The sequence below is a fragment of the Patella vulgata genome, chromosome 6 (assembly GCF_932274485.2).
Source record: "Patella vulgata chromosome 6, xgPatVulg1.2, whole genome shotgun sequence".
NCBI classification, from domain to species: Eukaryota; Metazoa; Mollusca; class Gastropoda; family Patellidae; genus Patella; species Patella vulgata.
In genome coordinates, this window is record NC_065884.2 from 112,788 (window position 1) to 125,772 (window position 12,985).

A 12,985-nucleotide genomic window follows, 5' to 3' on the forward strand; every position below is an offset into this window, starting at 1 on the left:
GCATATTCAGGTCTCTTTAATCTGTCGAACGAAACTCAACGAAATAAGACAGACACCTTTATTCACTTGTCTTGGTAAGATGAGTATGGTATGTAGTAAAGATTTGACTTGTTTTTAGTTTAAGATTACAAGAGATAGACAGACATATTATTTCACTTTTTAGCATTTAGAGGAAACTGTAGGACGCAGAGAAAAGCCCTACATACGACAGGCCAGTTTTGTCAATGATAGACATTATGATTTTAGACCATTCACAACCTAACATGTTAGAAACAATATGTGATATCTACCTTTAGTAAGAAGTTGAGCTAAGTATGTACTCTGAACAGAAGGAGAGGTAGAGGAAGAGGACAGTTGAGAGAGACCCGGAGAGATAGTCGTTCCTCGAGTCGTTCCTCGGGTCGGAGAGGTGGAAGGAGCTGGTGCTATTGTTCTCTGTTTTGAACGATGAACAGGTTTCTTCTAAAATATAAAGAATAAAATACTGTCAGCCATTGTTATATGTAAAATATATATACAGCCAACCATTGTTATATGTAAAATATTATGTAATATCATATAACGTAAAAAAAAATATAACTATCAATTTAAAAATACTGTCTATTACGTATTCTGCTCTAAATGACGATTCTTCACCTCAACACCTTAGAGAGAGAGAGAGATGGGGTTTAACGTCCACTCAACATATTGTTTAATTTTATTTCAACAACTCGCTTGCGCGTAGGGGTCTTTAGCAGTGGGAGGAAACTGGAGGACCCGGAGAAAACCCACGAGGTTGGACAGGCGACCCTACTCCTTGTCACGTACAACCGAGGATTTAACACCTTAGAGACCTTCTCAACACCAATAAACCTTGCAGAATCATTTGATCACAATCAGACAACCTCTTAATTAAGTCTTTTTCAAAAACCAACTCAGGTGATAGATCTTTCGCAGTCGGTGCTCCGAAATTATGGCACTCAATATCAAAAGTATCTCAAAACCGAACTTCTTAATCAAATATACAACTGATTGAATACGGTTCTAGCTGTAATTTTATTTCTCCACAAAATTACATGTAAAATCTGTAAATTAACATAAAATGATCTACAATTTATCATTTATCTTATTAACAAGTCAAACTTACGGGAACAGCGAATCCATCTTTCTTCTGATTGGCTGTAGCTGATGTTATTGTTGATGAAGGTGAAGTGTGATTTCGTCTCCTTCCTGTTTTAGCAGGAGAACCATGGGATATAACTCCCATGGATTGAGTAACAGTTGGGGGAGTGGTCTGGGTATTCTGGACTGTAGGAAAGGTTGATCCAGTATTCGAGCCTTTAACTGGTGTTTTATTGTATAACTGTGAGACGTAGTTGGCCATATTCTCCATTAGAGATGCATTATCTAATAACGAAGAAACGTCGATCGTATCCGCTCGGTAATTCATGTTGTTATTATTACCCTGATCATACGTTCCGTCTAATACTGACATGGTCATATTTATTGCACTGTTGTTGATTGGCTGAAAATATATCAACACTTAAAACTTTAATATAAACCCACAGGATGTGTCAGAGAGAGTGAGAGAGAAATGGGGTTTAACGTCCACTCGACACAAACTAGGTCATTTCGGGACTAACATATGTTTTAATTTTATTTCAATAATTTGCTTGAGCGTAGGGGTCTTCAGCAGTGGGAGGAAACCGGAGGACCCGGAGAAAACCAACAAGGTTGGACTGGCAACCCTACTCCTTGTCACATACAACCGGGGATTCGAAACCATGCCAGTTGACTCAATGACAGGCCTTACGATACAGCGCACACGTGGTACCCTTTCGGCCATCTACCCCACCCCCAAGGATGCGTCAGTGTCAGGTATATCAGAAGTTGGTATGTCAGTCAGGATGGGTCAGGGTTGGGAATATCAGAAGTTGGTGTGTCAGTTTCTGACTTTACACAGTATTTTATAATGAACACAAGTTAAAGTATGAAATTGAAACATTAATGTGTGCCGAGTTATAGACCACGTTCATTCGTCCGATTTGAATGTCTAGGAAAAACTCTAGTTATCAGCCCGGCAAGGGTTACCATGAATATCTAGGAAACACTCTAGTTATCAGCCTAGCAAGGGTTACCCCCTGACAAGTAGGAACCTAGCTTGAAAAAAACAAAGAACGATATCCCTCAGATAACGCAGGAAAGTCAAACTGCGACAATCTTGGCAGACACTCTATAGCAAGGAGACAAGTTATCTACATGTATGAACCAGGGAGCCAGGGTGACTCAGTGAGTAAGATGTTAGCTCGCTAACCTGGAGGTTCCGTGTTCAATCCCTGTGTTGGCCAAGAAAGCTTGTGATTATCCGGGGTGGTTCCCACTTATCAATGGTGCAGGCGAGAGGGTCTTTTAAGGGACACCGCATAGTCGTTTGGATGGGAAGAAAAAATGAGGTCCTCTGTATACTTTGGCGTGCCCTAGAAGAATAGTTGGCAGCAGGAATTAAATGTTATTGTAGGCTGTAGTGCCACTATTCGATATTATAGTAGTCCTTAGCGCCACTGTCCAAGCAAAATATTCCTCATAGCACAATGTATGGTCTATATCACACTGTATGGTCTACAGCACACTGTATCACACTGTATGGTCTACAGCACACTGTATGGTCTATAACGCACTGTATGGTCTATGCCCAGTCGGAGAAGAACAGTAGCCCGTTAAAAGCGATTTTATTTACCTACCTGAGTTTGTGAAGCCTCGATACCAGAAGAGGATGTGTATATAACCTGATTCTTTGTACCCAAAATCTCTAAAATAACCAAACACAGAATTATAGCCTTAGGTTAGGGTTTAAATATTATCAACCAATCATCACAAACAATACAACAGATAATACTGGAGCGATTTCGACAAATAGATAGGTTTTTAATTGTAATTTGAAGATGAGTAGAGTTTTGATATTTTGATGTCTTAAGGTAGAGAATTGAACAGACATGATGATGCCTAGAGAATTATTGTTTGATCTGTTGGATGTTTAAATATAAGAGGAAAAGACTCACCATCAATATCCATAAACTCATCTAAATTAGGTTGAAGTTGAATCAGACCAGGTTGTATTAAATCAGCACAACTAATCTGAGCTAGAAATAATAGAAAGAATATAACAATACAATGGCTTCTTGTTTCATTCAAAAAGATGTTCCAATTGCAAACATTTTAGGAAAAATAGTAGATTAAGAACGGTTTATTAAAATACCCTACCCTGAGAACACCTTGCCCTGAGAATACCCTATACAAATAACACCCTGCCCCAAGCACTACGACTAGAAGTAATTATAGCTAATTCAAATTATAAAACAGAATATGCAGAATTCACGGTGATTAGGATGTTTTATATTATTAACTTACAGAATTCGCGGGGATTACAACATTTTATATCATTAACTTACAGAATTCGCAGGGATTAGAATGTTTTATATCATTAACTTACAGAATTCGCAGGGATTAGAATGTTTTATATTATTAACTTACAGAATTCGCGGGGATTAGGAAAAGCGAATGGTTGATTCAATGAAGCAAAGAAATTATCAGTAAAATCCATCTCCATGAATTCTCCCGTCATCATTAAATCTGTAGCAGCTGTCACCTGAGATGATCGAGGTAAAACATTGGTTGATTTTACTCTTTCAAGTAATTCCGCTATTGATACCGTCTGAAATATAAAATAACAACTTGACCAGTGACCCACATTGATTGAGATTCATGTTATTGATTGTTGACAGAACTACAAGAGTCAACCATTTAGCCACAGACATAAATAAACAAACCTCATTCACATCAGCCTCTGCACATGTCAAATAAACAAACCTCATTCACATCTAGCCTCTGCAAATGTCAAATAAACAAACCTCATTCACATCTAGCCTCTGCACATGTCAAATAAACAAACCTCATTCACATCTAGCCTCTTCACATGTCAAATAAACAAACCTCATTCACATCTAGCCTCTGCACATGTCAAATAAACAAACCTCATTCACATCTAGCCTCTGCACATGTCATCTAGCCTCTGCACATGTCAAATAAACAAACCTCATTCACATCTAGCCTCTGCACATGTCAAATAAACAAACCTCATTCACATCTAGCCTCTGCACATGTCAAATAAACAAACCTCATTCACATCTAGCCTCTGCACATGTCATCTAGCCTCTGCACATGTCAAAGAAGATAACTTAAATTCCATGTTTATATTCATTATAAACCTGTGAGTTTTAAATTCCATGAAAACATGCAAATTGTCAGTAGTAAAGTGTTTATCCCACCTGTAAATTCTCAGTAGAATCAGGTGGTTTTCGGGAAATTCTTTCCTTGAAATATTTTCTCCATTTTTTATATTCAGCTGTGACTGTATCTAACCGTCTCTTCCAGTATTTACCTTCTAATACCACCGCCTGTCAATAAAACTACAGTTATAGTACGATAATACAACACTAAGTCATCATAAACAACCACCTGCTAAACTGGGCTAATAAAGACAGATATATGCCATACATTGTGCTATTACGGAAATATTGCCCGGACAGCAGACCTGCAGCCTACTCTTAGATCAAATTCCAACTGCTAAGGGTTGTTTTACGTGCACATGTGTTTATGGAACCCAAGGTTTTTTGGCCTATCCAAACGACTATATTATGTTGTCCATTACCAGGCTCTGTGTCCTGCACCACTGACGACAGGGAACCATGATAGACAAACCTGAGACAATCCAGATGAACATGGTACTAACATCTTACTCACTGAATCACTGTAGTTCCCAAAACAATAGAAGACCGTTCAACCACATTAATAGAACAAAATTATTGATTTGTGATTTTATACATTTTTAACCGTAGCTGCAGGGTTCGTTAAAAGACCATGAATCGAATCAAGCCCGTCAAGTAATTTAGTTGATTATTAATTAAAAAAAAGAAATCAAGTTGATCTTTAGTTGGTTGTTGTTGTTAGTGTTTAACGTCCGCTTCCACCGAAGGTGATATCGCAGACAAGTTGTCTTTTTTTTATTTTCATTATCTTAGCGCAGAGCAGAACATTCTCTTTTATAGTCATCTACTAGATGCTGTGTCTTATTTCACATCCACACTTCTCAAATATAGTGTTTGAAAACTTCAAATCTTAAATTAGTTGGCAATTAAAATACTTTAAGAGATAAACAGAATATTTATTTGAGAGATGTGTTTAACAATCAGCATGATTAAAGTCATGTAAGGGGAGGTAAGTCATAGTTTAAACAACTGGAGTCAGACCACATTAAGTTATATCATCTTACCTCAGGTTTTGAATGGATATCATCAGATAATGGAGTTGAGAAATCACAGATGATCGGACTCCGGTGATAAATATCTGTAAATAAAAAAATCCAAATAATTATTATATATTTCACAATATACAAAGATAGGTTGCCAGGCAACGAAACATACGCCCACAGCAAATAATTATTATATATTTCACAATATACAAAAACTATACATCCAAACTTTGTAGCACTATCGAACATATACACACAAAACATTCCAGAAAAACTCAGGTGTTTTTCAATAATGTTCATCAAACTGTAGCACCATCACTCTTTGCTGCCCCTTCACATCAAACTGTAGCACCATCACTCTTTGCTGCCCCTTCACATCAATCTCTGATACCTTATACTGTACATCAATATTAATTTGTCGTCATACAAGATATAAAGAATTCATTTCAATCTAAGCACTAAAGGGACTACAGGGACTGTACTCTGATGAGGTTAAAAGATAAAAAAATCACTTCCATTGATATGATTATGTTTGGATCAATGTTTCAACATGTGCAGCAATAATTGCCAAGAACATAATGCTCACGTTTATATTTGTTGGTGCCGTTTTTATTCAATCCAAAATTAATCATCTCATGTTGAAGGCCTATAAAAATATCATGAAAAAAAATCGGAAAATGTAATCTACATGCACTAAATTTTTGTACTTTTTTTGATCACTGTACAATACCAACTTTCCATATCCCGCTTGCTCAACAGAGAATCTGGCAAAAATTGCTTGTAACGTATACGTAACTGTTATCTCGTTACTGTTTAATTTCGACTGCGTTTACTGACATTAAATGTACACTTTAACATGGATGTTATTTGAACTTGTGTTGTTAATGATATGCATGGCTTACTAATTGAATTAATCACAACATTGACTTGTTATACAACAATGGATCTTAGCAAGTAAGGCAAGACAATCAAACCACTTCTCACCCAAGTCTTAGTGTAAAACTAATATAGTCAAGGTATCAGACATCTAGTCCACTAATATAGTCATGGTATCAGACATCTAGTCCACAAATATAGTCAAGGTATCAGACACCATGTCCACTAATATAGTCAAGGTATCAGACTTCAAGTCCACTAATATAGTCAAGGTATCAGACATCTAGTCCACTAATATAGTCATGGTATCAGACACCATGTCCACTAATATAGTCAAGGTATCAGACATCAGGTCCACTAATATAGTCAAGGTATCAGACACCATGTCCACTAATATAGTCAAGGTATCAGACACCATGTCCACTAATATAGTCAAGGTATCAGACACCATGTCCACTAATATAGTCAAGGTATCAGACACCATGTCCACTAATATAGTCAAGGTATCAGACATCTAGTCCACTAATATAGTCAAGTTATAATTATGTTATGATAATGTATATGTATGAACAGAGTTCAACAGATCTACCAAATTAGTGAATAATTAAGTAAAGACAACTTACACTGCATGTGCCATTCTCGCCATATAATATTATTAAGTCGTATTTTATCTTTAACTGTTACATGCATACCACGAAAGGCTTTCCATTTGGGTGACGTTATGGTACCACTGTAAAAAATAACAATCAAACATATATTATTCCAGCTGTGATGGCTTTAAAAATAGGTAATGGTTTTATTTTACACTCAGAGAACATCCTCCTCCACCCTCCACAGAGGTGTCAGCATCCTCCACTCTGTTCAGTATATTGTGAAAGTAGGACAAATGATGAACCAGTAGATAAAACTGATCATGTGTATTGATGAAGAATTTAAAATTCATGCATTTTGTGTATCAAGTTAAAGTACTGGGCTAATGAAGACAGGCTTACGCCATACAGTGTGCTATGTGGGGAATTTTGCCTGGAAAGTAGTGGCTACTATTACTACCTGGTGCTTTAACGTCTGCTTCCACAGAAGTGATATCGCAGACAAGACATAGGAGTGCCAAAGCTTCTTCCTGTTTTTAGAATATGATCCCGGACAGTGGAGCTACAGCCTACTTTTATATTGAATTCCAAATACCAAGGGATCTTTCACATGCACACCAAGGCATACATGCAACCTCGGTTTTCCATCCCATCCAGTTGTATCTTGACAAGAGGGAACCATGCTGGAAAATCCTGATGAACTTTCCTGGCTAACTCAGGGATCAAACATGGAACCTCCACGTTAGCGAGCCAACTCCTTACTCACTGATCCACCGAGGCTCCCAATGAACGAATATAGCCCTGATTTTCATAGTTCAAGGTAAATCAATGCAACTCTGTAAATCAACAACAAAATACAGAAGTTGGAGAGAATCTATGTTTTTTTTTAGGATGTGAGATATAATAGATCAAGTATTAGTATAACTACGGTAACAGTAGAAGTTATTCAATAAAACTGTTGACAACTTGTTATAAGTTTTATTGCATCATTGACTTACATACCGGTACATATACTAGTAGTTCACCTCACAGAATACATTACAAGCCCTATATATTAACCATTTTAATACCTAGTATCTAATACAGGCTATACATTAACTATATATAATAATCATCAAATGAAATCTATTGAAGATAGAACGAACCAACAGTGAGGCTGATGTCCCCCGCCGAAATCCCAAAATAAACAGAAGACACATATTCATTAATCGCACATTTATTTTTTTCAAAAGTATCGAGCAATCAAACTGATTATCAACTATATACTAAGTTTCATCACTCTTTATCAGATAGAATCAAAGTTATCTTGTCCCCAATGCATCGACCAATGAAATTGCTTAGCTCTGCTTAGCTTTAGCTTGAAATGTTAATCATTGAACTCAGTCAAGACATTCACCTAATGAACATCTAACATCAAGTTTCAACATTCTACCTCAATTAAAAGCACTGTTACAGGGACTCTTCCGCCCCTCTTTTCCTATCGTGTGTGAGGTTTTATCGTCTTCTTCTTGGGATAAAAAGCAGAGTTGTTATGTTCAAGAGTCTTTACCAATCAAATTGCTTTATCGATCCTTAGTTAGGCTAAGCAGAAAATTCTCATCAACAAACTTAGTCAAGGTAATGATACAATGAATCTATACCCAGAGTTTCATCACTCTCACTTAAAGATACATTATGGGAGATTAGATAACGAGTTGGCAGTTCTCACGATAATAGTTAAAAACTAAATAATGTAAAGGCAATTTGCTAAAAATTTCAGTCAAATGGATCCACTATGAACCGAGAAAAAGCGATTGAAAGTTCCGCATAGCCTCGGTCATCATTACTAAAGTTGGTACGACAAAAATCATAGTCTCGATTATCCATTTAATCGTTAAATCGAGAAGGAAAGTTATGCAGCAAATCAGATCATGCTCATCTTTGAACTCCATCAAGGCATTGGCCTAATACCAATCAAATTGCTTAGCTCTGCTTACCCTAAGCAGAAAATGCTCATCTTCAAACTTCATCAAGGCATTGGCCTAATAAACACCTACACCAAGTTTTAACATTCTAGCTCAATTAGAAAGAGACTTATTGTGTCCCAAAAAGTGTGACGAACAGACATACAAACCCTTTTTAATAGTCCCCTGCACCTCACAACAAAATCCATATAATTTATTAATACAAATATTTATCATATTGTTTTCTACATATAAACTTAAAATTTTAATGCATCATTTAAGGCTATGGGAATTTTTTTGCAAGCTACAATATTATGAAAGATAAATCTCTAATAAATACGAATATTGGTCCACAAATGGTTGAATTTAGTATTTATTTTAAGCATGTATTAAATGTTATTTCACATACAGTATAAACATAGGTTTCCAGGCAATGAAACATGCCCACGGTTGTTACATATTTTTTTTTCTGTTGCCAGAAAAGAAAACATTTACAACACACTAAAATGTGATTACATGTACGAGTAACAAACCATTTGGCTTCTAGTTCTGTCCTATTCTAACAATAAGCATACAAAACATTTAATATCAATTGCCATAATCATCAGAAATTGTTAACATAGACTTTATTGTCTGATGACCAGGTGGGGTTGGATGGCCAAATGGTTAGCACGCGCGTGCTGTATCATACGGTCTGTCATTGAGTGAACTGGCGGGGTTTCGATTCCCCGGTTGTACGTGACAAGGAGTAGGGTCGCCTATCCAACCTCGTGGGTTTTCTCCGGGTCCTCCGGTTTCCTCCCACTGCTAAAGACCCCTTCGCGCAAGCGAATTATTGAAATAAAAAGATTAAACCATATGTTAGTCCCGAAATGACCTAGTTTGTGTCGAATGGACGTTAAACCCCATCTCTCTCTCTCTCTGATGACCGTAAACACTGTGTATAAATTTAAAGTCAATTGGATATTAACTTTAGCGTCTAGAGCATCCACAAGATATGTAACTTTGGCAGTAATTATCGGAAATCGGTGAAAACCAATAGACTTATTTGTCTGATGACCTTAAACATTGTGTATAAATTTAAAGTCAATCTGTAACTTTAGCGTCTAGAGTGTCCACAAGATATCTTAAAGTGATAGGGTTAGAATTCGCCAAGCGTTGGATTGTTCACCCACCAACAGGGAACGTGAGCTGGGTTTAGACCATTGTGAGACAGGTTAGTTTTAGGGTTAGTGATCTGGCAATAATTATCAGAAATCGGTGAAAATCAATAGGTAGTTTCATCTCATGACCTTTAACACTGTGTATAAATTCAAGGTCAATCCGATATTAACTTTAAGCAATTGCGGACGCTGGACTGACCAACGGACGGACGCAATGGCAACTAGGGTTAGGGTTTAGGGTTAAGGTTATGACCATATTTCAATGTGGGCGGATAAAAAGAAAAAAATTTTACTTCAGATTTATCAATCTGATTAAAAGATATCCTTTTTCATTTCCTTTTGTTGAACTTGTTTTTACTAAACTAGGATCTGGAAAAGTTCTTATATACATTGTAGCACGTTTTCACGTTGATGTGATGAATAAGCCAATGAAATGGTTATTACGGCGAATTCTTGTCATGCGTTGTACTAAACTGTGGGTATCCCCCACTTGAAACATCAAGGCTGATTGGTTAATCAAATACATGTATCTCACATCATAGGGTCAAATGCCACTGGTATGACCTCTGATGCAACCTCCAACTACAACTTGTCAGTTTGAGGCCATCGAAAGTATAAAAAACGAAACGAAACAGATCTGTATTTTAATCAGATTGCATATTTATTTTAGCCTCAACATCAAATTTATAGCCAACACGTCCTAACCCTAACCCTAACCCGTCCTGCTACTGTTGGATAGATTCTGCCAACACGTCCTGCTACTGTTGGATAGATTCTGCCAACACGTCCTGCTACTGTTGGATAGATTGGTTCAACAAGTTTCTGCCTACACGTCTTGCTACTGTTGGATAGATTGGTTAAACAACTAACAAGATACTCATAACTAAGTTAATTATGCCTGGATAATCTTAATCAAGTTAATCAAGCCTGGATAATCATATTTATACATGCATCTAATAATAGCGCTTATGTCGTCTATGAGAAAGGTAGACCATTAATTTATAAATCTTCAAATAACCAAGTTCATATTAATTCATGAAATAAAATGAATTGTGTTTTATTGTCCTACTGGGCTAATAATTGCAGAGGCTAGAAATCATGTAACCATAGTCAAGCACACATCATAATTTTTTTTTTATCAAAATAGAATTATTAAATCTGATGAATTTCTTTAACAATGAATGTACCTTACCTGCATTACAAGAAAATTAAAATCTCTGATTATCATTTAAGGATCTGAATCCCTAAACACAATATCACTTCAAACATGGCTCATTAAAATGATGAATTGAAAACATGTCACCATTCAGCATGCGTTGCATATAATGTTAGATAATCAATGTAGATCAAGAAGTGAATAATTAAATATTGTCCATAAAATAGAAATGAGTAGATAACAATAAGTCGCTTGAACATTTCGTTTCTATTACAGGTTATTCATCGTATCATATTGTGTCAGGGCCAGGTCCTCCTAAAAAGGGATTGAGGTCAAGACCACTACATGTACACGAAGGCCACAAATTACTCATACTGACATTCTATCTGACATTTAAATCAAAAAAATCTAAACCATGAATATCTAATATATGATCATGATGATGATGAAATCTTATAAATGGATGAAGCCATCATATCCAGTTCAGAAACTTTATTTTATTATACTGTGTAAAATCTATTTGGGGTCATAAATCAACCTCACCTCCCCCATGTTACAAAACAACCAGGTCCACTAGGCTTAGATATATACAATACATGCTATTTATATAAGTACTTTAAGCTGGGCTGGACTTTGAACTTTGTTAACAAAGTGCAGTAGGCTACATGTCAAAAAAAAAGCAATAAAAAACATTACGAACATGTATGTCCATTTTTTGAAAATAAATAACTTGAATACCATTAATGTGAATATGACATTAGCCTGTAGGTATTTCAAATCTCTAAAACTAAATAATTTGACCTAATTTTGAGGTCTGTGACACAATTCTACATGTAAACAGACTTGCAAGGTATAACCCAGCTCAACAAGTTTTGATTTAGCTAAGTAATGGTATTCATAAATTACATGTCAACATAACACATAATAAATGCTTTTTTATATCAGGCACTTGGATAAACAAATAAATAAAATAATTAGAGTTAAATGTAAATAAACTTTGAAAAATTAAAACGTAAATTGTAACCATGTAGGCTAGTACGAGTCTGTTTACATCCAAGAAATGGGTGAATATCTTCCTCCCACTTACCTATAAGCAAGTGTCATGCACTCAAATAGCTTGGTCAGTGATGCATCTATGGCCAGGGTGTGGGTGCTTCTAGGTCCAAATGTGTATGTTTTTGAAGTTTCTTTGCTGGCTGTAACAAAATCGAAAGCATCGTCGATTTGTTCAGCTTCATCGTCGTCGAAATCGTCGTTCCCATCATGATCGTGAACACGGCTAACCATGAAATGCCCACTATGAATTGTCTGTCGATGTCCAAGGTGTGCTTCATCGCCATCAGCCATGCCTTTTGGAGAACTTAAAGTTTTGAAGTCGTCTACGGCCATCGTTGAATGCCAACCGTAAATAGTAAACTCTGGAATTTGAACACAGAAAAATACAAGTTCGATTTTTCTAGCTTTTCAGCCATGCTAGAAAATAACTAGGTGGTCACGATTAGGGTACGTGATCTCATCTTTTTGACCAATGAAAACAGATGCAACGACAAGAGGTGAAGGTTTTTGGTAAAGGGAGACAACCGGGTGTAAAATTTGTAAACAGGGATTCATTTTTGTAAACATGACTTGAAAACCAAACGCATTAAATTATTTATTTAAAAACAATAATATTTGGTGTTGAAAATTAAACATGCTTTATTTTGTAAATTATACCACATCACACAAATAAACAAATAACTGATATAAATACCTCAACAAATTAAATCTGGAAGCGCACGATCTGACGCATTCCTGGCAAAATCTGAAAATCGGTAGCCAGGAAACCCGAAGCAACGACTGCGAGTTCAACATTGGATGTACGGAGTTAAAGCGAGATCCAGCCTTCAATGGAAGATGGATGCCGATGATCCTTGAAGCTAAAAGGTGGGGGGAGAGGGTGCGCCAGACTCGAGATCATGCGTGCGTTTCCA